The sequence below is a fragment of the Pinus tabuliformis genome, chromosome J (assembly GCF_031772625.1).
Source record: "Pinus tabuliformis cultivar Carrire ecotype Pingquan chromosome J, CPIR1, whole genome shotgun sequence".
In the NCBI taxonomy this organism is placed as follows: Eukaryota; Viridiplantae; Streptophyta; class Pinopsida; order Pinales; family Pinaceae; genus Pinus; species Pinus tabuliformis.
The window spans coordinates 621,875,041-621,900,488 of record NC_142295.1 but is presented as its reverse complement, the minus strand read 5'-3'; positions in this window follow the sequence as shown (position 1 = coordinate 621,900,488).

Below are 25,448 nucleotides of genomic sequence, written 5' to 3'. Positions count from 1 at the left end.
TCTTTCTGTCTGTCTGTCTCTCTCTATATATATATTAATTTTCTTTTATAAAAAAAATAAAATGTACAAATAGCAAAATGGGTTACAACACCCACTTTCATTGCATTTCAACTTTGTTACATACTTTTTGTAATATATGATAAATCAATAACACTTGCATCAATTCTTTCATACTCATTTCATGTGCCTTTCATTAGGAAACAAAATTCTCAATATGTATAAAATATTAGAAGGCAGTAGGAGAATGTAGCTAATAATATAAGAAAAAATAAAAATTAACATACCAAATAATGGGTTTAATATATGAAATAATGGATACTCTCTCTCTCTCTCTCTCTCTCTCTCTCTCTCTCTCTCTCTCTATATATATATATATATATAATCTTGCATATCAAAGGATCCATGTCTTACACATGTTTGAAATACCATTTAATACCTTCAACTTTACCAACATGCAAATAACAAAGACAAGGTTTGTCTCGAAGTCATTTTATAAAGGTTCTTGCGCCTTATTAAAAAGAGACATATGTACTTTTTGTAAAGGCAAAAGCCTATATATGTAAAGATCCACTCATGGGATCCATATCTTCGAATACATGTGAGACATGTATCAACAAAATGTAATTTTATATCTCCTAGATAATAAAATTATTATATATATATATATATCTATTTTTTTTGCGTGAAAAAAAAGGAGGTATATTGTTAACATTATATATCTCATTTGCAAGTGCATCCTCATCCATGGAAACAAAGGTGTCATAGACAAACTTGTCTATCATTTTCTTCCACAGGAACATATTTTACCATTTCTAACACAAATTGTAGCTTTAGGGATTTCAAGCCTGTTACCACTCAAACTAGCAGGGGACCTAAAGGGGATCCCTAAAGGGCAAGTGCTAGGCCAAGGGAAACAATGGAGACTTAGCCCACTATCGCCTTAGCTAAGGCTCCCTTCTATTTACAAAATTTCATCGATGGGAGGAGACACAGTATATTATGGAGTCACTGATGAAGGATAAGTCAATGAATGATGTGGAGTTACCAAAAGAATCCATTTCACGGAAGAGTTAGAAAGATAAGGCTTGCTTTCCTTTTACGAAAAGTGCAATTTCCTCTAGGGAAATGAAGGGAGGATTTAAGGGTTGGTTTGATGAGATATGACTTGTGAAGGAACTTTCCAATCCATAAAATCCTTATTGTAATTGGTATCCCAGATGGTTCTTGAAGAATGATCTTTTAAAAGGAACGGGGCCACATGGGGCCAAGTTGACCTAGTCTAAGGTATGAGGAAAGGACGTAGTAACCAATGATATTCTTACCCTAGACAAGGTGGGGGAAAGGATTAAAGAAAGAATTTTCACTTGAAGGTGTTGGTTTGACCCTATGAGGTACTAGCCTTGGGGATGCCAGCGCAAAGTTTGGTTCTAGAGCAAGGGCTTGGATTTTTCCCAATTCCACCGTCAAAATGGCTTCAAAATTGGAGGAGAGCATGAGGAAACACTAGCACAGGAGACCCTAGGATATTGAACTTTTTAGAGGGCCATCTTGTTGGGAAATTGATGCCCTAGGTACCCCAACTTGGCTAGATTTCGAAGGAAGTGAAAAATGTGATTTTTATTGACCACCCTTCCTAGATCAATGCCTTCATATTTGGGATAATGGAGTCTATGATGAATATGAGTAGTATTTCTTGATTCCTAGTCAAGGAGGCCTCAAGATCACTTCACTAGCCTTCTAGGTCAAGGAGAAGCAACCTTGCAACTTTTATACTTCGATGTGAAAAGGAAATGGCTTATCAAGGTCGAATTCATTGATAGAATTACCACTAGGAGATTTCACTCATATTACATGGCCCATACCTTGAGAGATGCTATAATAGAGACAAATTCCACAACTTTAAGCAGTAAATCCATGCAACAATTAGCCCTATAACAACGAAAATTCTAGTCCAATGTATATGAAAAAATTAAACAATAATAAAATTAAAAATCATGTACTTACATGTAACATAATATATCCAACCATTCACAATTGACAAGAGAGAAGCTCCGAGAGAAGATAGACCAATTTCCACAAATCAAAATTCATCCATAAAGCTCCAATTCAGCCCCTAGAAAAAGTGCGAAAATCTCAAGAGAGAGAGAATGATCCAAACCAAAGTGATGATGAGAAAATGAGCTCATCTCACTTGTATTTATACACAACTTAGGAGTTTGAATTAACCTTTTTGGCCTACATGTTGGGTTGTGTTATATTCTTTCCATGACTAGCCCATGTAGTTAACTGGGGGGTTAGAGGGGGGGCGGAGCCCCCCCTTCGTTGTGCCGATTGCGTAGCAGGGGGGTCATAGGGGGTTTGAGGGGTGTAGGTAACCCCCCTCTATGGGGTTCGGGGCAGCGCCCTGAAAAATATTGTTTTCTGGACCCTATGTTAGGTTGGGCGGACCTACCTATGGTTTTGTGCATGATTTTCGCACATGGTTTTGGATGCGATGGTTTTCGGTCCATGGTTTTGGACACGATGGTTTTCGGTCCATGGTATTGGATGCTTCGGAATTTATAAATATGTTTTGTAACATTGAAAGGATCATAATGAAAAATCAAGCTGGTAGTCTCGGTTTTGGGATCTAGGGGAATATCTCTGTGTATATGTGTTATGCTCTCGCATTGTTTATTTTCTGTGTTTTAGAATTCATATGCAGGTAATTTCTGTACGGGGTTAAAACCTACATTTGGTATCATAGGGAAGCTACGGTGAAGGCTTTATGGGACAAGTTAGGGTCTTTGTACCAATCTAAGTCTCTGGTGAATAAACTGTTCCTGTGGAAAAAACTGTATAACCTGAGGATGAAAGATGGAGACTCAGTGACAGAGTATCTAAATGCATTTCATACTGTGGTAAGTCAATTATTATTTGTTAATATTAAAATTTCAGATGAAGATAAGTGCATTAGTTTGTTGGGTTCTCTACCAGATTCATGGGATAGTCTGGTTATTGCAATAGGTAGCAATACAACTGCCTTACAGTTTGATGAAATAGTCTCATCCTTACTGACAGAGGAGATGAAATGGAAAAATATGGAGAGCCAGAATGGTGATGCCTTGTCTGTACGGGGACGGTCTCAGAACAGAAACAAAAATAAGTCATCGAGTGGGAGATCTAAATCTCCAGGAAAACCTATAAAGGTGGTGTGCTGGAAATGCAGAAAGGAAGGGCACTACAAAAGGGATTGTAAATCTAAAGCTCCTAATAAAGGAAAGGGATCTGATGATTCTCCTTCTACAGAGGTGAAAACCACCTCAAATGAAGGTGGGGATGTGTACTTGGCTTCTTCAAGTACACATGTAGATCATGAGGCATGGTTGATTGACTCAGGTGCATCCTTTCACTTCACTCCCCATAGAGAGTGGTTCTGCGAGTATGAGAAATACGATGGTGATGATGTATTATTAGGGGATGATAAGAAAGCTAGAATCGTTGGTCGCGGAAAAGTAAAGTTGAAGTTGCAAGGTGGAAGGGTTAGAACACTTCCAGGTGTTCTGCAGAATCCTGCATTTGTTATGAAACCAGCTCAGAAAAAGATAGAAAAGATAGATGAACGCCTTAGAAATAAGCCTCTTCGAGGGGGAAACCTCCTTTACATTACACAAATGAATAATTCTTAGATGATACAAATGATAAGACCTCCTTTCTATATATACGAGTCTAAGGGGTCATAATATAATCAGATCCGACATGACAATAATAATGTAAGGGCACAATAATAACAATAGTGGGTTTCTATGGGGCACAATAATAACAATATGGGGACTGCATGGGTACAACAATATAATAAGGGGGTTGTACTAATAACAATAAGGGGTTACACTAGTAGTATAGGGCCTAACATTCCCCTCTCCTTCAAAAAGTGTTGTCCTCAATGCTTGAGTAGTTCTTGATGCTTCCGTATAAAATTCTTGTCCTCCCATGTGGAATCTTCAATAGGTAAGTTCTTCCACTTGATGAGATGCTTTGAAATTGATCGATTTTGTAGCTGTTGAGTTCTTGTTTCTGTGACTGCTCCAGGTTCCAATATGATTTTTCCTTCCTCTTCAAGTTCTGGAAATATTGATTGAATTGGGATATTCTGCAACTTTTGAATGAGTGGCCACACTTCTTTGTCATTCTTCCATTCATCCATTGCTTCATTTATCCAATCTGGTTGGATAATAGAAGTAGCACAAAACAATGCTTCCACATCCTCATCCTTTTTTGAGAGTGCATCTGCAACAAAAATTTTCTTCCCTTTTCTGTAGATGATGTTAATGTCATAACCCAACATATTTGTGACCCATCTTTTTTGTTCTTCTAAAGATAATATTTGTTCTATAAAGTATTTAAGACTATCATGATCCATTTTTACCTTGAAGTGTCTTCCCATTGGGCAAGGTCACCATTTTTTAAGTGCATGTAGCATTGCCAACATTTCCTTCGCATAAATAGCTTGCTTGAGATGTAGCTGTAAAAATACCCAATCACCTACATCAAAAATTTTTTCACTGCGATGTTGATCTACCTGTTGTTTCATTTGATTATGCACCAAAGTGGCGTTATCCTTTAAAAGTTGGAGAACTTGTTGTTGATGCTCGATGTGATCTTTCACTGTTTGAACCTTTTTCTTCTTGATATGTCCTTCTATCTTGAGAGTTTGAGGAGTGGTAATTTCTTCCAATGCTTACAAGGTATGGTTGGATTCATTTCTTGATGCTCGATGTGATCTTTCACTTCTTGAACATTTTTCTTCTCGATATGTCCTTCTATCTTGATAGTTTGAGGAGTGGTAATTCCAGCCAATGCATTACAAGATATGGTTGGATTCCTTGCCAATGCTTTACAAGATATAGCCGGATTCATTTCTTCTTTCTATGGGGTTGGATCCTACCGTATATCCCCTTCTTTTGATGTTTCTTTATCCTTTTCTTCCTCCTCTTCATACTCTATGTAAAATAATTTCTTCTCAGCACACTTATGACCTTTAGTGCATTTGCTATCACAATTGAAACAAAGCCCTTTTTCTCTTTTTTCTTCCAACTGTTGTGGTGTAAACCTTGTAGGCTGTGGAAGGATAGGAGAAGAAACACTTCGATAATTATAGTCGTGAGTGGTGGGATTCCTTGTTTCCATAATTCGCTTTCAATTTTTCTTGCCCACCTGAATGCCTTCTCCAATGAATCAAGTTTCCAAAGGCGAACGTCATGTTGAATGTTATCCTTTAAAGTACCTATGAAGACATCAATCCTTTGCTTCTCTAGAATATCATTTACCATTATATTCAATTTTTGAAAGTCCTTAATGTGCTCTACCATTGAACACTTTTGTTTGAGATTTATCAATTGGCTAAACAAGGTGTTTCACTTTGTATCCTCATAATGTGCTATCATTTCCTCCGTGAAAATTGACCACGTAACAAGTGGTTTACGAGAACAAAGCCCTTTATACCATAAAAATTGATCCGGATCTAAATATGAAGATGAAATACCTACCTTTTGTAACATTGGTATGCCATGTAGATCAAAATATTTCTCCATCTGTAGTATCCAATTTATAGGATCATTGCCATCAAACTTCCTCATCTCGCTTTTTCTTGATTTTAGGAGCTCGATCTTGAAATGATTGTAACTCTATAATTTCAGATTTCTAGGTTCTAAAATTTCGTCCTGTAGTAGCCCTCTGAGTCCTCTTTGTAACCCCTGAAATTCTGATCAAGATTGAATTCTGTAAGGAAGCGTTATGTCAAATCTCCCACGATGACCTGATTATAGACTGGTTCAGTAGAGCGAACTTGTACGAATTTCCACATGTCACTGTTTGAACCTTAGGACATGAAACCATTACACGGAAAACTACAGTCCACCCTCGTTTTTAAACTTCTTACAAAATTTCAATTTGATGCTCAGAGAGAAAGTTATGATGATTTTCCCAAGGTCACCTGTTTAGGATGTAATTCGAGAGCCTGAAGAAACCCTAAATGTCTCAGATTATATCTCCAAAAATATAGCGAGACAAGATCTGAAATTTAGACCCAAGCTTCACCACAATTTTGGTTCAAATGGGTTTTAATTTCAGAGTTTGAACCTTCGTAGAACAAATATTATAGCGAAAATTCCATGATGACCTGTTTGCTATGAAATTCTAGAGCTTGCAAAAAGCCTAACTTCCTCATATCATATCTCCGAAAATATAGTGGTACAAGATCTCAAATTTGGACGTGAGGTTAAGACCGATTTCATTTCAAATGGGTTTTTTTTTTTAGCTTCTGAAACTTCACATAAAAATGTTATAGCAAAAATTCCACGATGACCTGTTTAGAGCAGCGAAACCCTAGAATCCAAAGCTCTAATACCAAATGTTATGAACCAACTCACAAAAAGATAGAAAATATAAATGAATGCCTTAGAAATAAGCCTATTTGAGGGGTCAACCTCCTTTACATTACACAAATGAACAATTATTAGATGATACAAATGACAAGGCCTCCTTTCTATATATAGGAGTCTAAGGGGTCATAATATAATCAGAGCCGACATAACAATAATAATGTAAGGGCACAATAATAACAATAGTGGGCTTCTATGGGGCACAATAATAACAATATGGGGACTGCATGGGTACAACAATATAATAAGGGGGTTGTACTAATAACAATAAGGGGTTACACTAGTAGTATAGGGGCCTAATAGCATTGGCCAGAAATCTAATTTCTGTAAGAAAGCTGGATGATGCAGGTGTAAAAATAGTGTTCGAGAAGGATACCTGCAAGATGGTTTGGGGAGCACTAATATTGATGCAGGGAGTTCAGATTGGAACTTTGTACAAACTACAAGGTAGTACTTTTGTGGATGGGTGCAACAAACCTGTGGTTCCTGAAAGTAGAGCATAAAATCTAGTGGTCTCTAGAGAGAAGACCATGCTGTGGCATCAAAGGCTTGGACATATTGGAGAGAAGGGCCTTCGAATACTTCATGGTAAAGGTATGGTAGAAGGTATGAGTAATAGCTCTCTGGATTTTGATTTCTGTGAAAATTGTGTGTATGGGAAGCAGAATCGGGTGAGTTTCCCCTCTAGTGGTAAGAGGGCAAAACAGATATTAGAACTTGTGCACAGTGATGTGTTTGGACCTATGAAGGTTCCATCACTGGGTAAGTCTGTGTACTATGTATCATTTATAGATGACTTCTCAAGGAATACATGGATATATTTCCTTAAGAAGAAATCTGAAGTCTTTAACAAGTTTAAAGAATTTAAGGCTCTGGTGGAAAACCAGACAGAGAAGAAGATAAAGGTGTTGATGACAGATAACGGTGGAGAGTTTTGCAGTAAGGAATTTGAAGAATTATGTAAGAAGTGTGGTATAGCACGACAGAAAATTACTCCATACACACCTGAGCAAAATGGAGTTGCAGAAAGAATGAACAAGACGTTGATGGAAAGGGCAAGAAGCATGCTTAGTGGTGCTAGGTTACGACATGAATTCTGGGCAGAGGCGGTGGAAATAACATGTTACCTGTTATCTGGATAAGACTCCAGAAGAGGTATGGACTGGTAAGAAACCCTCTCTTTCACATCTGAGGGTATTTGGATGTGATGCATATATACATGTTCCAAAGAAGAAACGAACCAAGTTGGATAGTAAATATGAAAAGTGCATCTTTATTGGGTATAAGGATGGTTTAAAGGGTTATAAGATTTGGAACCCAGTAACAAGGAAGGTTGTGTACAACCGAGATGTGGTGTTTAGAGAGGTAAAAGATGTTATTAAACATGAAGTACAACCAAAGGAACCCGAGAAGATAGAGTTTGAGCTTAAGGAGGAAGAATCAGACTCTACAATAGAGGAGGTGTCATGCAGAAAGAGTCAATTTTGCGGACAAAACCGACCTCCCTAGAAAACAAGGCTTTTCTAGTGACAAACAAAACAATCAAGCACTATATTTCCCTAAATATGCATTTAAAATAAAAGCAACCAGGTGTTTAAGGCTTACCTTTAGTCCAACGCTGTTTGTAGTAGCCAAGCCTCTTCGATCTAGATGAGCTCCTTCTCCTTGAAGCCTGCATACACAAACAAGCAAACGATTACATAGCACCTGAATAACTCATATAATAAAACATATTCATCAAAAAGACCAAGGAGTTTATGAAACAAATTATATATAACAACTTGTTGAGAAAAATGAACTTAATTGTATTAATTGGAAACAAAAGAAACCTTACAACCAATGCCTTGGTGTTGTGTAGGTCCCTCCCAGGGTCCAGCAAGAGTTCTCCTCTACTTTGATCAGCTCACCCACTTCCAAATGAAGCTAAGAAATGAATGGGATCTCTCCTCTCAAGCTCTATAAGGGAGTCCTAATTTCAACAGCATCTACCCTCTTTCAACAGGAATGTTCAGCTTTCAACCTCTCTTCCCTCTGGCCCAATGCTTGTATTTATAATGCTTTGGAGGAAGTTAAACAGGTCCACCATCAATGGGATAAGCCCCTCTTTCAAAGGGATAGTTCCCCTCTTCATGGGATAAGTTCCTCTTTCATTGGGATGCATGAACCATCTGGAGGCGCTCAATCCACGTCAAACCATCTTCTAGAATGCTCTAGAATCGACCGCAAGTAAGTTTTTTGAAGTAAAACTTGTGCCTTTTGACTTTTACAGGGGTACGCACCCACCCCCTTACAGACAGAGCGTACAAGTACGCAGGTATTATGTACTTGAGGTGCGTGCACGCAGGTAAGAGTAAGAGAAAGTGCGGAACCAGAGTTATATTGATTTTTTAAAGGCTTTCTCTCTTTTTTGGAGTTTGACATGAGGAGCAGAGGTATAAGACTTGCCAAGGAGGATAGTATGGTTATTGATGGAGCCATACTTACTGCAAATAGTCATGGTGACAAATTTTAGTGTAACAGATTCTCCCCTAAAGTGCGAGGTCTTTAGTAGATTAGGGTTTTATATCATCTAGGAAGGGTGAAGCACTTTATCATTTCGAGGATTATCTTGTGGAGAGCCTAGTCGGAAACTGCAAATATTCAACACAAAATACATATATGAGATCATATCATTGCTGAGGTAGGCATTCCCATACTCAGATGAAAAACTTAACTAACAAACTAACTACTGCTCTGATATAGGAATGATTTTGCAATACATCATAATCATAGACACATGTAGACACAGTATGGACGCAGCCATCTGTTTATAATTAGTCTACTATATAATGAATACAAAACTCCTCGCAGTCTGGATGGCGGAAACTAGATCCAGGGTCTTCATTTCTACTTCCCGAAATAGTACGATTCTATCCATGCGAATAAATGAGTTGATGTCGAACATGGTAGAAACCACTTGATTACCAGTCAATGATGTAAACTGTTAACAAGTGTGAGAGAGACCACCAGTGATGTCAATGGTTCTCAAAGTACCCAATACAATCCATGAGATGTGAATGAATGTGTTGATGTCGAACATGTCACAGAATCCTTCGATCGAAAGTCAATGATGTAAACTGTCGTCAAAGGCGAGAAACCTGCCATTGAGGCATGCAGATTTCAAAGTACTGATGATTCTTAGATCATCTTTCTAGATAATGTGCTGATGTCGATAGAAAGCGACCCGTTGCAGGCAAGCCCACAACACGAAATCATAGATCAAGTTGAAGAAATGTAGCTGTAAGGACTGACTCAGGGATGGTCAAGATGGATGACAGGTATTTTGCAGATGAATGGTTTATTCGCAGTGACCTCTTGAACACATAACGACACAACAGATGGCTTGGTGACAATTGACCCAAAGTTAATATCCAGAAACCGGCTGAAGACTTTCAATGTGGTTTGATCAACTGTTAGGCAAAGGATTTCCCAACCCAGGTGAATGAAAAAGTGTCGTGTTCAAGAGTGGTGATAAGGTTTTTTCCGAGACAAAGTGTAACAAATAGGCTCATTTTCCTCTCTTTTCCTCCACCATTTCTGGCAAGTACCTCTTTATTTTTTACAAGCTTGAGGAGGATAACATTTGCTTGATTATAAGCTCATCCTTCGGATGAGTCCAACTTAGTTTAGATTCGAACCCTAAGAAGGAGTGGTTCATTCCTATTTGTAATCGAACAGGTCGTTTACTGTGAAATTTTAACGAGTCCAGTATAGGAGAAACTCGGCGTTTTTCAATTTTAGAGAGTCTGAAAAACTTAAGAAGACTCCAGGGTTGACCTTTTTCGTAAATTTGTGTCTCCCAAGCCCGAAAAAGTATAAAATAATACTTGAGAGAACCGCTTGATCTTTACGACCAAGGAGTACTTTCATGATTAGTGTCTCTGATCTGAAAAGTAAAAAGCGACCAAGGACACGTCGTTTTATTTCCAATATCGAATTTGAAACGACAAAAATCCGGCAATCTTTTCATGTTTTTACGGTCAGAAAAGGGCTGTAAGAGGACCGTCTTTTAATTCTGTTTTAACGAGTGTAAAAGAAACGCTCGGCAATCTTTTCATGTTTTAGGAGTCAGAAAAGGGCTTAAAGATGACTCTGATGTTTTTGTTTGTAAAAAATGACAATTTTCCCTGAAAATCCTTTATCCTGCACAAAAACCAACACATTACTCATACCTGTTGAAGATAGATAAAAATACTTTGAAAAATACCTTTTCATGGTGAAAAATAAACAAATTTACCATTTTAGAGAGAGATTCTTCGGCGAAAATCACATGGAAAATATCTCTCTAAATTGATATGGATCACAGAAGCCTGAACTCTAAATTTACCATTTATTTATCCAAAAAACCTATAAAAAGGGCTTTTACCAATTCATTTTTACCATTTTACTGTTGAGGAGAGAAAAAGGGCTTTTGGCAAGAAACTTCCCGTGGACATTGCGGAGAATCCGACCTTCGAAACTGAACGCCGTCTCTTCCAGGTAATTTTCAACATCCTCCTCTTTAATTTCATCCGTTTAGAATTCTTTTTAAGGCCCCAGATTTCATTTTTGGGAGGTTTTGGGGTTTCAAAGACCGCCTCTCGGCGTACACAGGCACCACACTAGGGACCCGTGTACCCCGACATTTTCTCAGTTGGAAAAATGTCGGGGGTACGCACCTTGCCTTCAGGGACCCTGCGTACCCACACTCTGTTCCTAAAGGCGGGGTGCGTACTCCGCGCAACAAGTTTTTAAACCCTAAATTCTCCAAAATGGACCAATTTTTTTTGATTTCATGGAATCTAATGGATGTTTCATGGCTTGTAGATTGTTCACCATGCTTGATTGGCGCGAGAGAGAGCACGAAGATGTTGATTTGGCCGCCATTAATTATCAACCGTCAATCGATGCTTTGAAGGCATGCAGCCTTTATAAATACTGGGCCATACCTGGCATGAGGGCCCAAGTGAGCTTTCTAGAGTGGCTGGTAGAAAGATGGAACGTTCAGGACCAATGTTTTTATATTGGAGGGCACCAGCTTGAGATGGAGCTGACAGATATCTACTTTCTCACTGGTTTTCCCAAGAGAGGCGAACACTTGACTCTGTTCGGGACTAGGCCAGGTGGCCAGTCTGTCGCTAGTCTCCGACTAGAGTGGTGTAACACTCAGTCTCAGGAGAAGGGGATAGAGATCAAAACTATATCCCGTCCTGAACTTATGGTGATTGCATTTACAGTTACCAGACTTTGCGGGGCTGCCGCTTTACACATTGCCACTGGATCCCAGATGTGGATGGCAATTGATTGCTATCGAGGTACCATTTTCAACTGGTGTGATGCTGTGTTGGCCAATGTAAAAGGCCAACTGACTAGAGCCAAAAACGGATAGCTAAAGACCTTTGGTTATGGGGCTTTAGTTGTGAGTTTTGGCTTAGAGAGGGTTCCGATGCTGATCCCACAGTAGCTCACTGTTGAGGTTGGGCTTCCTCGAGAGCCCAAATTTATGCGATGGGTTGCGGTTATGGCCCGTCATCCTGATGAGGGGACGGAGGTTGTCCGATTTACTCCGGAGTACTTTCACTGGTTAGAAGACCAGGTCTTTTCTATACAGGATTTTCCTTATGCCGGAGTTGATTTTTGTGGAGATCCGGACATGGTTCTTCCACCGGGAGAACAATGGGATGATACAGGTAACTTCATTTTTCACAAGTTTTTTAAACTATCTATTATTTTTGTTTGTTTTATATCGTCTCAAAACTGATAGTACTAATTTTCAAAATGCAGATGTAGGCCCACGTCGTCCAGCCAATCTCCGGCCTTACGAGAGGAGACTACTAGTTGCAGCAGCACCGGCCCCACAGGACGAGGCCACAGAGACTTTGGCTGAGTTGGAAAGTGACCTGGAGCGTCTTACAACAGATATACTAGAGACTACCATAGACGACATTCCAATCAGGCTTCAACGCTATGTAGTCGGGGTCCCAGGACCTTTTAGGGTGTTCTTTTGTAGGGTGGCCCGTGTAGTGGTGTCATATAGAGATCATCACCAATGATTGGATGGTCGTTTTGTAGACACATGTGACATTTTGGTTTTTTGTACTTATCATTTTTGCCGATCATAAGGTGTTTTTCAACCTAAGATCGAAGACGATGTATTTTTTGACACACTCCTATATATATATCATTATTACCGGCTTATCTTGTAAATCATGTTATGGAATGGTTTTAAATTTACATGTATGATTATTGAAAATGTCTATTTAACATTCGAGAAGCAATTGCATCTGCTAATGTATTTAAAGACCTTGGAATACGCTGATATTCAATGTAATCAAACTCATGTTCCAAGAGACGCACTCTCAAAAATAATCTTAATAACACTGGATTTCTAATGGCATACACTCTATTAAGCTATAATACAACGAGTTCAGAATCTAACCTCACTATCAAACGCCGAATCCCAAATGAAATAGATTCAGACAATAACTCAATCACTGCACTGTACTCGGCAATGTTGTTTGTTGTTTGACCGAGGCTCACCCCATGCATAGATACTAACTCGTCAGAGGGCGAATAGATAACCCAAGCTGCGGAAGAGATATTCCGTGTACTACAACAAGCACCATCAACAAATCCAATGTATGTTTGGAGAGGCATCGACATCTGCAATATCAAGAGTAAAACCAAGATAAGCCAGAATAACAACGAAAAACACACTCTCTAAGCTAAGCACACTGTCTAAACTAATAAACACACCAGCTAGAAAGAAAAACTATCCTAACTAAGAATTCTCCATACCCATCTTTTAGGCATAATACCTCTTCAAGTAAAGACCATTTCTGGGTTTACCTAAAGAGTCCCCGTCAAAGTCTACCAACTCATAGGCCCCTTTTGCTAGCTTTCACTTGACAATGTAGAGCCCATGCCACATAGGAACGCATTTTCTAGCACCTAATTTATCATTAGCTTGATCATACAATAACACTAGGTCTCCTTCCGAAAAATTTCGAGGGGTCACATTTCGATCATAATGAGCTTTCATACGTTTTGCGTGAGTCTCGATCGCCAATGCAGCATCACGTCGATTCTCATCTAATTGAGATAAGTATAATAAACGCTTTTCCTCTTCGGAAGTAGCTGGAAGTAACTCAATGGCCATTTTAAGTGACGGGATTTCGCATTCAATGGGTAGCACAGCTTCCAAACCATAAACTAGTTGGAAAGGAGTGAACCCTGTTGATGTTTTCACTGAGGTTCGGTACGCCCAAAGCGTTGAAAATAAAATGTTGTGCCAATTCGACCGATGAATACCAATGATTCGTCAGATCATGATAACTAAAACTTTGTTGATGGACTCAACCAGACCATTCGCTTGTGGATAATAAGGAGTTGAACTATCGTGACGCAAACCAAGCTGGCCTGTAAGTTCTTTCATCATAACGTTTTGAAAATGGCGCCCATGGTCAGTGATTATCGCTTGTGGGACACCAAACCTAGCAATTATATGATTGAACACGAAAATTGCAGCTGTCTTGCCGTCTGCCTCGAATGTAGGCATCGCCTCGGCCCACTTAGTAAAATAATCTACCGCAAGGATGATATACGCATGCCCCCCGGCCGAGTGAGGGTTACATGTAATAAAATCGATACCCCATTTGGCAAAAGGACCAACGACAATTATAGGGTGGAGAGGAGCAGGTGGAGCGCGCATCTTTCGATCAAACACTTGACAGTTGTGGCATTTTTGGACCGCAGTAATACAATCTTTAAACAAGGACGGCCAGAAGTAGCCAGCGCGCAATATCTTTTGGGCTGTGGCATACCTAGACATATGACCGCCACACACTCCAGAGTGACAGTCATTTAGAACCCTTTCAGCCTCTTCATGTGTTAAGCAACGTCGAAAAACCAAGTCCGCCCCACAGCGATAAAGAGTATCTCCAATAATTTTGTATTGTTGGGACTGGAATCGAATTTTCCGACGTTCCGACTTTGAAACTTCGGGCCGAAAGGATTGGGTATGGAGATAGACGATGATATCCCCATACCACGGATCTAAAGTGCTAATTAGAAACAAAGATTCGTCCATAATGGGCTCCTCTGCCACAGTTTCCGTGTCAGCACACGGGAAGTCACACATTAACTCTGCAAAAACTAAAGATTTCTTAGACTTAGATTTCTCAAACTCCAAGTCAAACTCTCGCAGGATAACAATCCATTTAGAGTACTTGCCCCCTAGCAATTGTTTGGTCAAAATGTAAATCATAGGGTTGCAATCCGAAATGACTGTAGTTTTACGTAGTAAAATGTAGTGACGAAAACGTTGGACAGCTTGAATGGCTGCCAATGCCAATTTCTCCACATGTGAGTATTTTAGCTCAGTTGGGTTTAACGTTCGACTAAGGTAATATATCACATGTTCCGTTCCGAATTCATCTTCCTGAACTAAGACCATTCCAATGGTGGAATGGGAGGCGGCGAGATACAAAAAGTAATCCTGGTTGTAGTTGGGAGGATGCAACAACGGTGCATGGGTCAACGCGTGCTTGAGTGCATCAAAAGATTTCTGAGCTATCTCATCCCAAGAAAATTGAGTATTTTTTTTTAACAACCGTGTAAAACCTTTTGTAACCTTGGCATAGTTAGGAATGAATCGTCGTAAAAAGTTTACTTTCCCCTGCAAACTTTGGAGTTGGCGAAGACTCGAAGGAGGAGGCAATTTGATGATAGCTTCGACCTTCGAGGGATCAACGCGAATGCCGGCTTTTGAAACTAAAAACCCCAGCAATCGACCCGTTTCTATACAGAAGACACATTTGTGTGGGTTCAACCGAATTCGATAATGCCTACACCTCATAAAGATTGCTTGTAAATGGACAAGGTGATCAGCTCGATGTAATGAATGAGTAGGTAAATCATCGAGATACGGTTGCACAATGTGTTTGATGTCATGAAACGCATAAGACATCGCCCTTTGAAAAGTTGCCCCGGCATTCTTAAGCCCAAAAGGTAATTTGCAATAAGCAAATGTCCCCCATGGACAAATGAAAGCCATTTTTGGTTGATCGGCAGGTAGAATATTGATTTGATTGTAACCGGAAAAACCATCCATAAAGGAAAATATTTCACTGCCGGCACAATCATCAATGATTTGATCGATATAGGGTGTTGGGTAGTTGTCCTTTGGACAAGCTCGATTAATGTCCCTATAATCGATGCATATTCTTATTGTTCCCTGTTTTTTGTTAACCAGAACAATATTCGATACCCAATCCGTTAACGGGATCGGATAAATGAAACCTGCTTTCAACAGTTTCTCAACTTCTGCTTTAATTGCAGCCGCTTTTCGTGGGTGAATCTGACACAAACGTTGCCAGACGGGTTTAGCGTCCGGGTAAGTCTTGATCTCATGGACAACAATCGTGGGATCAATTCCTAGCATTTCCTCATAGGACCAGGCAAACACGTCGCGGAATTCTTGAAATAGGGCCTTGTATGTCTGAATTTCGTCATCTGTACACGAGGCACCTATATGAATGTTCTCAACAATTCCAGACTTAACCGAAATGTGAATGGGAATAGTTCGAGAGATATTTCCCAAATTCAGCTTTGAATCAGGATGTTTCATGGGATTCTGAGCTTCCTTGACATATTCAGCTGTAAAGATTGATGAAAAATCATTTTTAAAATGATCATCCTCAGGTAAAAACGAAGATCTGTGATGGAGATCTTCCCATGGTAAATCATCTACACATAGGATTTCGCGAATTTTCTCGTCAGAAAGAACAAATTCAGGAAACGTGGTTAAATCCGAGGTTGATGTGAAAAGTGATTCCTCACGGACCACATTCATTAGGTCGATTTCAGTTGAACATGGGTCGGTAAAAGACTGCACGGCTTCATAGGCAATTTCATATGGACTCAAAGGCATAGCATCACCAAATGAGTCTATCTCAGATTCAGAAGGAACGATCCAAGGATCATCATAAACAATGGTGTCTGATGTAATCATATGAATGGATGCAAACGAAGACAATGCGTTGATTGGAGGAAAAGGAAAAGTTCCCAGTAAACTGACATCTTTAACTAATCCTACTCCAACATCCTTATATGGGATAGTCGTTTTACCGACATGCTGAATACTCTCTGAAGAGGCTGGGTCGGATGAAAAGTAAGCCAGCTGGTCTATTGTTACGATCTTTCCATTATGTGGGAACTTTATTACTCGGAAGACCGATGAAACGACCGCTGTCATAGCGTAAGACCAACTTCGACCCAAGAGAAGGTTGTAGTCTAGAGGGGCATCAACCACTTCCACATCTAGACTAACGGTTTTTCCTTCAACCCCTATAGGCAAATCTTGTAGAATGCCAAAAGGATGAAACCCACGGCCATCAAAGGCCTTAAGAATTGTCGGGGATTGATTTAGTGAAGTAGAACCAAGCGATCTCCAACACTGTATCGACATAATACACGTTGAAGCTCCCTCATCAATTACAGTCCGATGAATAGGCCTGTTTTTGACTATCACTAGGATCTGGAAAGCCATTTGATGAGGCAAACGTGGTGTACTATTTTCTAGATCAAAGATTATTAGGTTCGGGTCCTGAACATCAACAGCTTCTATAGCCGACAAAAGTAATTTACGTTGTGCTGGGCATGATTGCAGCACTTCCAAAGCCGACATTGCTGAGGGTGAAACAGCTAAGTCCTCAACAATGTTATAATTCTGGGCCGCTCTCGCATGTGGATTGAAAGCAGACTTTCGAAGTATACCCTTGGTGGGCGGTTTGATTACTAAGTCTGGATTAGGCTTCTCGATCTGTAGTGGATCGGAACCGGGAGCTGAGGTTGATGGATTAGAATGAGAATATTCTGCTTCTTTGCCATCAACAGGACTTTTACTACCATAATCTTGCGATCGAGTCGCAATCCTTACATGACATCATCAATATGGGTTCTTCATTGGCATTCGAGGAAGAACCTATCATCTTGCTATCTTGTTTGGGAAATGGATCCCTCAAAACAGCAGGAGTTTGGGAACCTTTGACAATCTTCACAACCTCTGCTCGATGAGGGCAGTCTCTTGTAAAGTGTTCCTCTTCACAAATAAGACAAGGATATCGAGGTTTGCGTTTTTCGTCATTGGTTTCCGATTTTTCAGTTTTCTCCTTTGGAGTTTTGTCTGCTTTATTCTTCTTCTTTCCTTTCTTCTTTCCACCGGATTTTGATTTAGCTGTAGATGACTCTACAACGTGAACATCGGCGGAAACCTCTGCAGAAGAATCTCCTATCGGGGAATCAGGCAAGGTTATGATAGGAGAAGAATTCTTGGAGGTTTTCTTCTTGCTTTTAGTGTTCACCGTACCAATCATGCCATCAGCAGCATGAGACCCTGACAGAGCAGTAGCTATTTGATTTGACTTGGGAAGATCAGGGATCTTTTCATGTAACATACCTGACTGAGTATAAACTAAGTCAAGGTACTGTGCTTGAGAAATCACTTGCTCCTCAGTAACTACTCTGGCCTTAGCTACGTCTTCAGTAATCTTCGGTAACAATGATTTAACAAACCATTCAGCTAAGATTTGGTCCGGGATAAAAACTTTCACTAACCGCCTTCGACGTCTCCATTCATGAATATGATCGGAAATATAAGTGGACGTCGATTGCTTTAATGAAGTTAGTAACTCCGTGCCATTATCATATCTGACCGGCAACTGAAAATGAGTTAAAAACGAGGTAGCTAACTGGCTAAAATTATAAAAATAGGCCCGTGGTAACTCAATATACCACTTGGCCGCAAGACCAATGAGAGTGCGCTGGAAAAGACGTAAGCGGATCGAATCATCCGAGATGGAATTAGAGGCACACCAGAGGTGGTAAGTCATCACATGATTCGACGGGTCCTCTCCAGATTTACCTTCGAACTTAGGAATGTCACTGGGCAACTTGTTCGGCATTGGCGGCCAAAACGGAAGATAATTAATTGGATCGTTCGTTAGGCACGACAAATTAGGCAAGTCCAAAGTTTCGATAAACGGTAACTGCCGATTAGGATCCCTAAAACTCTGGGTCACGAGACCAGGCCTAGGAGGAGGATATCCGGGATAACTAGGAATAGGAATTGCGTTCGGGATATTGTATCCTCCTGGAAAACCAGGATTAACCGGACCGTACTGGGGTTGTTGTGGTTGTTGATAAGTGTACCCAAGATACGGTTGATACTGATAAACTGGCTGCTGGACAGCAGGACCGAATTGGTATTGTCCCTGGTACGGTTGATAAGTGAATTGTGGTTGACTTGTGATAGCCGTACTTAAACCAGGTTGTCCTACAGGCATCTGAACTGTAGTTTGAATCGTGGATCCAGACGGTGGTAAAGATGTCTGAGGAGTAGATACAGGAACAGTAGAAACCGGAGCTGTCGATACTCCAGAAGTAAGTGGGGTAGATTGAACAGATGTTGCGGCAGTTGCAGCAGTCGTTTGAGATGGAGTACTAGGCGCAATAGGCCCAGACTGAGAAACTACCGAAGGTACAGAAGTTTGAATATTAGACTGGACTGGTTGCTGGGGTGAACCAGAAACTAAGGGTTGTCCAGTTTGAGATGACAACTGTACATTTGGCTGCAACACCTGTTGAATTTGCGATGGATCCCACACTATGTTCATTCCGGGGTACTGACCCATAATAGGTTGAGGATATGGGGGACCATAACCAGGTTGAGGGTAGGATTGATAATTGAAAGGTACATTTCCCGTTCCTTGAACATAAAATTGACCTTGGGGTGGTTGGAAACCTTGATTCGAGTACTGACCTTGGGGTAGATACCCTTGAGGCATGTACTGATACTGGGGTTGACCTTGAGGTATAAATTGATACTGATGTTGACCTTGGGGTACATATTGAGGCTGGGGTTGACCTTGAGGAATGTACTGCACCGTGGGTACATACTGTCCTTGAGGTTGCCCCCCAGACACAATTTGTGTACCTTGAGGTTGCCCCCCAGGCGTTAATTGAGGCTGCCCCCCAGGCGGTAACTGGCCACCTTGAGGTTGAGAATTGGGACTAGAACCTGACATCATGAGAATGTCCTCTACGCTCAACAGCTTATTACCATTGTTTCCAGTTAATAACCCATGTTCAATGGGTTGAGGAGATGCTCCCGCAAATTACCAGAAAGTGACTGATACCCAGAGGGAACAGAAGGACCGCCGTACAAAAAGGATTCAGGCGATTGAGTAAACATGGACAACTGACCAGACATATTTACAGGAGCATAAAGACCTCTAGGTGGATAAGGAGCACGAGGTGGAGAAAAACTTAACCCTGGGTTTTCCAAATAATTAGTTAAAGAAAGATACCAAGTAGTACTTCTAGGTGGACTGTAAAAAATTGATTCACGCTCCCTTAGATCAATAACAGGTTGATTTTCAGGGATAGGGATGCCTATTTCTTCTTCTGGAGCAAGTTCTTCAATAGTTATCAAACCAGAAGGAAGATTCTCGGTGATTACTCTTTCTACCCTAGGTGAATTAGGAGCACTAGAAGTTGGAGAGACAAACCCCGATGTTGGAGTAACAGGTTCAGATATCTCAGGTTCTTCACCTATATCACTAGTAGATGAAAAGCTACCAGCAAGTTCGGAAACCGAAATAGCTTCAGGATTATAACCTGTTTCTAGAGTTTGGTAATCAGGATGAACAACCAACGAAGACTCTCCTTCTTCAGGTGACCCTACTTTACTACCACTAGGAGTTACGAGGACTTTCAAACCTTCGTAATGACCCGTGACTTCTTCAGGAGGTTTGCCCCGAAGTCTACGGGACTTCCTCAACAAATCAACCACGGTTACAACCTCAGGAGACTGGCCCCGAAGTCTACGGGACTGTCTTGGTAATTCAGCCACAGCTAAAAACTTTTAACTACTGCACACGCAAACAAAGTAAAATCTCAAAGCAAACCGCCTAAAATATCTAAAGAACCAAAACAAATTCGAATCACATGCCTAAAGAATCTAGGGCGTCAAACCACACACAAACAACAAATTTCCGGACCGAAAACACTAGTTGGTGATGAAATCCAACATCGAAGAATTCAGTACAGAAATGGCGGGTGGAACAGTTACCCCGACAACCTGCTTAATGAATAGACTGGACCAAGTTCCTCCACTTTAACCGTCTCGAGTGAAGTGAACCCCCCAGAAAATCCAAGTGAGTCTAGCCGACGTCTGCTCCAGGTACAGTGGGATCTTCCCTCCACCGTCACCTTAGGAAGAATCCTAAAGATAATAGTCACTAAGGTCACCAACAACAACAAATATACCTGGGGGAAGAGTCTACGATCCGATACACACGCAAGGGCAGAGTAACAAGCTCAGTCCCCTTACCGGCTCCTTGACAATAATCCAAGGTTTACCGACAAGTGACCCCAGGCTCCTCAACAATGGTTAATCCGAGGTTTACTGTTTGTAGTACGTGCATATCTGGCGTCGTTCCCAATGAAGGAGGATTGATCCCCTCATTGGTTCGGACACGATCTCGTGCTTCTCCTTTAAGAGGAGCTTTCCCATAGCATAAATGTAACAATTGGATTTATCGTACCGCAAGATAAGCTACTTGTTTGTTTTTACTGTCTTGGAGAGTTAATTACTCTCCTACTCCAAGACACTAGCCTGATCCATGTTGGTGTTTCTGAGCCCTAGTAAATAAAAAGTTACTAAGTTAATTTTACTTTAAGCGTTATTTTTTATGGCTTTTCTTTAGGACAAAAGGTAGCGGAGATGAAACTTATGATGTGTAGACTCGACTTAAATCCACTAAAAAGATGCACTTAGGATGAAAAACAATCTTTTCCTTTTCAATGAATTCCCTAGCTAAGAGAGTTGGAGAATGCAAAATTTATAAAGACAACTTTCTAAGCAATGAAAACCAAAGAAAAAATCTCTTTATCTTTTCCAAAGCACACAACACAAGACCACTAATTATTTCATGAAAACTTCCTTTCTCTTTTCAAAGACTTCAAACGCTACTAAAACAAACTTTTCTTTTCAAAAGAGATTTTGTATTTTTCTGATTTCAACAAAGCATGTAAAACTACTTAACAAAATCAATTTTAAGATCTATGAAAATCTAAGAGAAATTTACCTAAAAGGAAAACTAATGAGGTAAAAGCCTACAAAATATAATTCCAGGTTGTTTTACTCAGTTACAATTCAACCAAGGACTAATTCATGCAGAATCATAAATCAGTCAAAAACAAAAATAAAAAGCTCTTGTTATTTTTCTTAAGAATGAAATTCACAACTTAACAAACAAGCCTTCTCGAAATTCCGCAAAGAGACAACACAACGGTAGGTTTCTCACAAAGGTGGATTTTATGAATGGTCTGACTCCTAAGAAGACTGAAAAGACCAGGGATATCCAAGGTTTCTACAACTTCTAAATCCAGAGTCACTACAAGACCAATACAAAAATCAAACCTAGGGCTAGAATTTCTATGAACTTCACTAAAACGCTCGATGCTAATGAAACAAGCCTAGATGAAAACTTCTGACAGGTAACCAGTGGATCTGGGCAGCAATAAATAAGCTATAAACAAGATCTAATAGGTAAAAAAGGAAAAAAGTGAAATTTTCTAAACTTTTGACAGGGTACGCAGGCAGCCCGTTTGCACAGGTGCGGCCACGCTCTGTGTGCAAAGCAGAAGTGCGTACAGGTACGCACTGTGCTTAACTCAGAGGGTGCGTACTTCTCTAAAAAACAAGAAAAATAAAAACTAACTCAATCCTAAGCTATTCTACCCAAATTCACAGTCAATCAGTCAAAAACTAGAAAGAAATCAACGTTTCTCAAATCAAAGTATCAATCAAAAGAGAAATCAATCAAATCCATGGATTCCCCAGTATGGTCGCCATTTTGTCATGCAGAAAGAGTCAATTTTGCGGACAAAACCGACCTCCCTAGAAAACAAGGCTTTTCTAGTGACAAACAAAACAATCAAGCACTATCTTTCCCTAAATATGCATTTAAAATAAAAGCAACCAGGTGTTTAAGGCTTACCTTTAGTCCAACGCTGTTTGTAGTAGCCAAGCCTCTTCGATCCAGATGAGCTCCTTCTCCTTGAAGCCTGCATACACAAACAAGCAAACGATTACATAGCACCTGAATAACTCATATAATAAAACATATTCATCATAAAGACCAAGGAGTTTATGAAACAAATTATATATAACAACTTGTTGAGAAAAATGAACTTAATTGTATTAATTGGAAACAAAAGAAACCTTACAACCAATGCCTTGGTGTTGTGCAGGTCCCTCCCAGGGCCCAGCAAGAGTTCTCCTCTACTTTGATCAGCTCACCCACTTCCAAATGAAGCTAAGAAAGGAATGGGATCTATCCTCTCAAGCTCTATAAGGGAGTCCTAATTTCAGCAACATCTACCCTTAGGAATGTTCAGCTTTCAACCTCTCTTCCCTCTGGCCCAATGCCTGTATTTATAATGCTTTGGAGGAAGTTAAACAGGTCCACCATCAATGGGATAAGCCCCTCTTTCAAAGGGATAGTTCCCCTCTTCATGGGATAAGTTCCTCTTTCATCGGGATGCATGAACCATCTGGAGGCGCTCAATCCACGTCAAACCATCTTCTAGAATGCTCTAGAATCGACCGCAAGTAAGTTTTTTGAAGTAAAACTTGCGCCTTTTGACTTTTACAGGGGTACGCACCCACCCCCTTACAGACAGAGCGTACAAGTACGCAGGTATTATGTACTTGAGGTGCGTGCACGCAGGTAAGAGTAAGAGAAAGTGCGGAACTAGAGTTATATTGATGTTTTAAAGGCTTTCTCTCTTTTTTGGAGTTTGACATGAGGAGCAGAGGTATAAGACTTGCCAAGGAGGACAGTATGGTTATTGATGGAGCCATACTTACTGCAAATAGTCATGGTGACAAATTTTAGTGTAACAGGAGGAATCAGAGGATGAAGAGCCAAAAACTCCGGGTGTGAGAAGATCAGTTCGAGAAAGAAGGCAGCCAGAAAGGTATAGTCCATCTGCTTTCTGTTCAATTTTTGCTTTATCTATTACTGACGATGGTCCCAGAACTGTGAAGGAAGCAGTAGATTCATAGGATGGCAAACTCTAGAAAGAGGCCATGGTTGATGAAATGATATCTTTTCACAGGAATGAGGCTTGGGATCTGGTGGAGTTGCCGGCTAGAAGGAAACCCATTGGTAGCAAATGGGTGTTCAAGAAGAAGACAAATGCAGAAGGAAAGGTAGAGAAATACAAAGCTCGGTTGGTAGAAAAAGGTTATTCCTAGGTGTCGGGAATTGATTTTGGTGATATTTTTTCTCCTGTTGCCAAGGTAACTTCTATTAGATTACTTTTATCTATTGCTGTTGCTTTTGATTTTGAGGTAGAACATATGGATGTGAAGACAACATTTCTTCATGGGGATCTGGAAGAGGAAATCTACATGAAGCAACCTGAAGGCTTTGCGGTGAAGGGTAAGAAAGAACTGGTATTCAAGTTAAAGAAGTCTCTGTATGGGTTAAAACAGTCACCAAGGATGTGGTATAAAAAATTTGATACATTTATACGGGGACTTTGATTCACCAGAAGTAAAGCAGATCACTGTGTGTTTTTTAAATTAATTGGTTACCGTGTTATTTATCTGGTCTTGTATGTGGATGATATGTTGCTGGTTGGAAATGACAAAGAAATTATCCAGGATTTGAAGACCCATTTGTCCTCCAAATTCGACATGAAAGATCTTAGTGTTGAAAACTATATTTTGGGCATGGAAATTAAAAGAGATCGGACAAAGAGGAAGATATGGTTAAACCAGAGGAAGTATGTCGAGACAATATTGCAAAGGTTTAATATGCAAGATAGTAAATCGGTGAAGGTTCCTATTCCTATAGGTGTGAAGTTATCTGCTAAACAGTGTCCCAAGACACAAGAAAAGGAAGAGGACATGTCCCGTGTTCCATATGCAAGTGCAGTCGGTAGCCTAATGTATGCAATGGTCTGTACTAGACCAGACATTGCACATGTAGTGGGAGTATTGAGAAGGTTTATGTCAAAATCAGGGAAGGAGCACTGGACAACAATGAATCGAGTTTTCAGGTATTTGCGTGGCAGTAGCGATTATGGTTTGTGCTACCAAGGAAGACCAGAATTGGATAGAGTGTTGGATATTTGTGGATTTGTTGATGTAGACTGGGCTGGAGATCTAGATCAGAGAATATCTACAAGTGGGTATGTGTTTAACTTGTTTGGAGGTGCAGTCAGTTGAATGAGTAAGAAACAATCATTAGTGGCACTATCAACTATGTAGGTAGAATACATGGTAGCCACTCATGCAAGCAAGGAAGTACTTTGGTTGCAGAGATTGTGTTCAAGTATGGGGTTAGTACAGGGAGATATAAGGATAGACTATGATAGCCAAAGTGCAAATTTCTTAGCAAAGAACCCTGCATATCATTCAAAGACAAAGCACATTGATGTTCAGTATCACTCTGTGAGGGATATGATAGAAGACAAAATGGTGTTGCTGGTAAAGGTGGACACTTTGAAGAATACTGCAGATGCATTGACAAAATCTATGAGCCCTGAGAAGTTCTCCTGGTGTAGACAAAAAATGGGCATTGCAGGGCTGGATAAATGACTAAGCTCTCTTGTGGCCCCTTGTGGAAAGAAAGCAACAAGTGGGAGAATGTTGGGTTGTGTTATATTCTTTCCACGACTAGCCCATGTAGTAAACCGGGGGGTTAGAGGGGGGGTGGAGCCCTCCCTTCGTTGCCCCGATTGCGTAGTGGGGGGGTCACAGGGGGTTTGAGGGGTGCAAGTAACCCCCCTCTATGGGGCTTGTTTTCTGGACCCTATGTTAGGTTGGGCGGACCTACCTATGGTTTTGTGCATGATTTTTTCACGTGGTTTTGGACGCGATGGTTTTCGGTGCATGGTTTTGGACATGATGGTTTTCGGTCCATGGTATTGGAT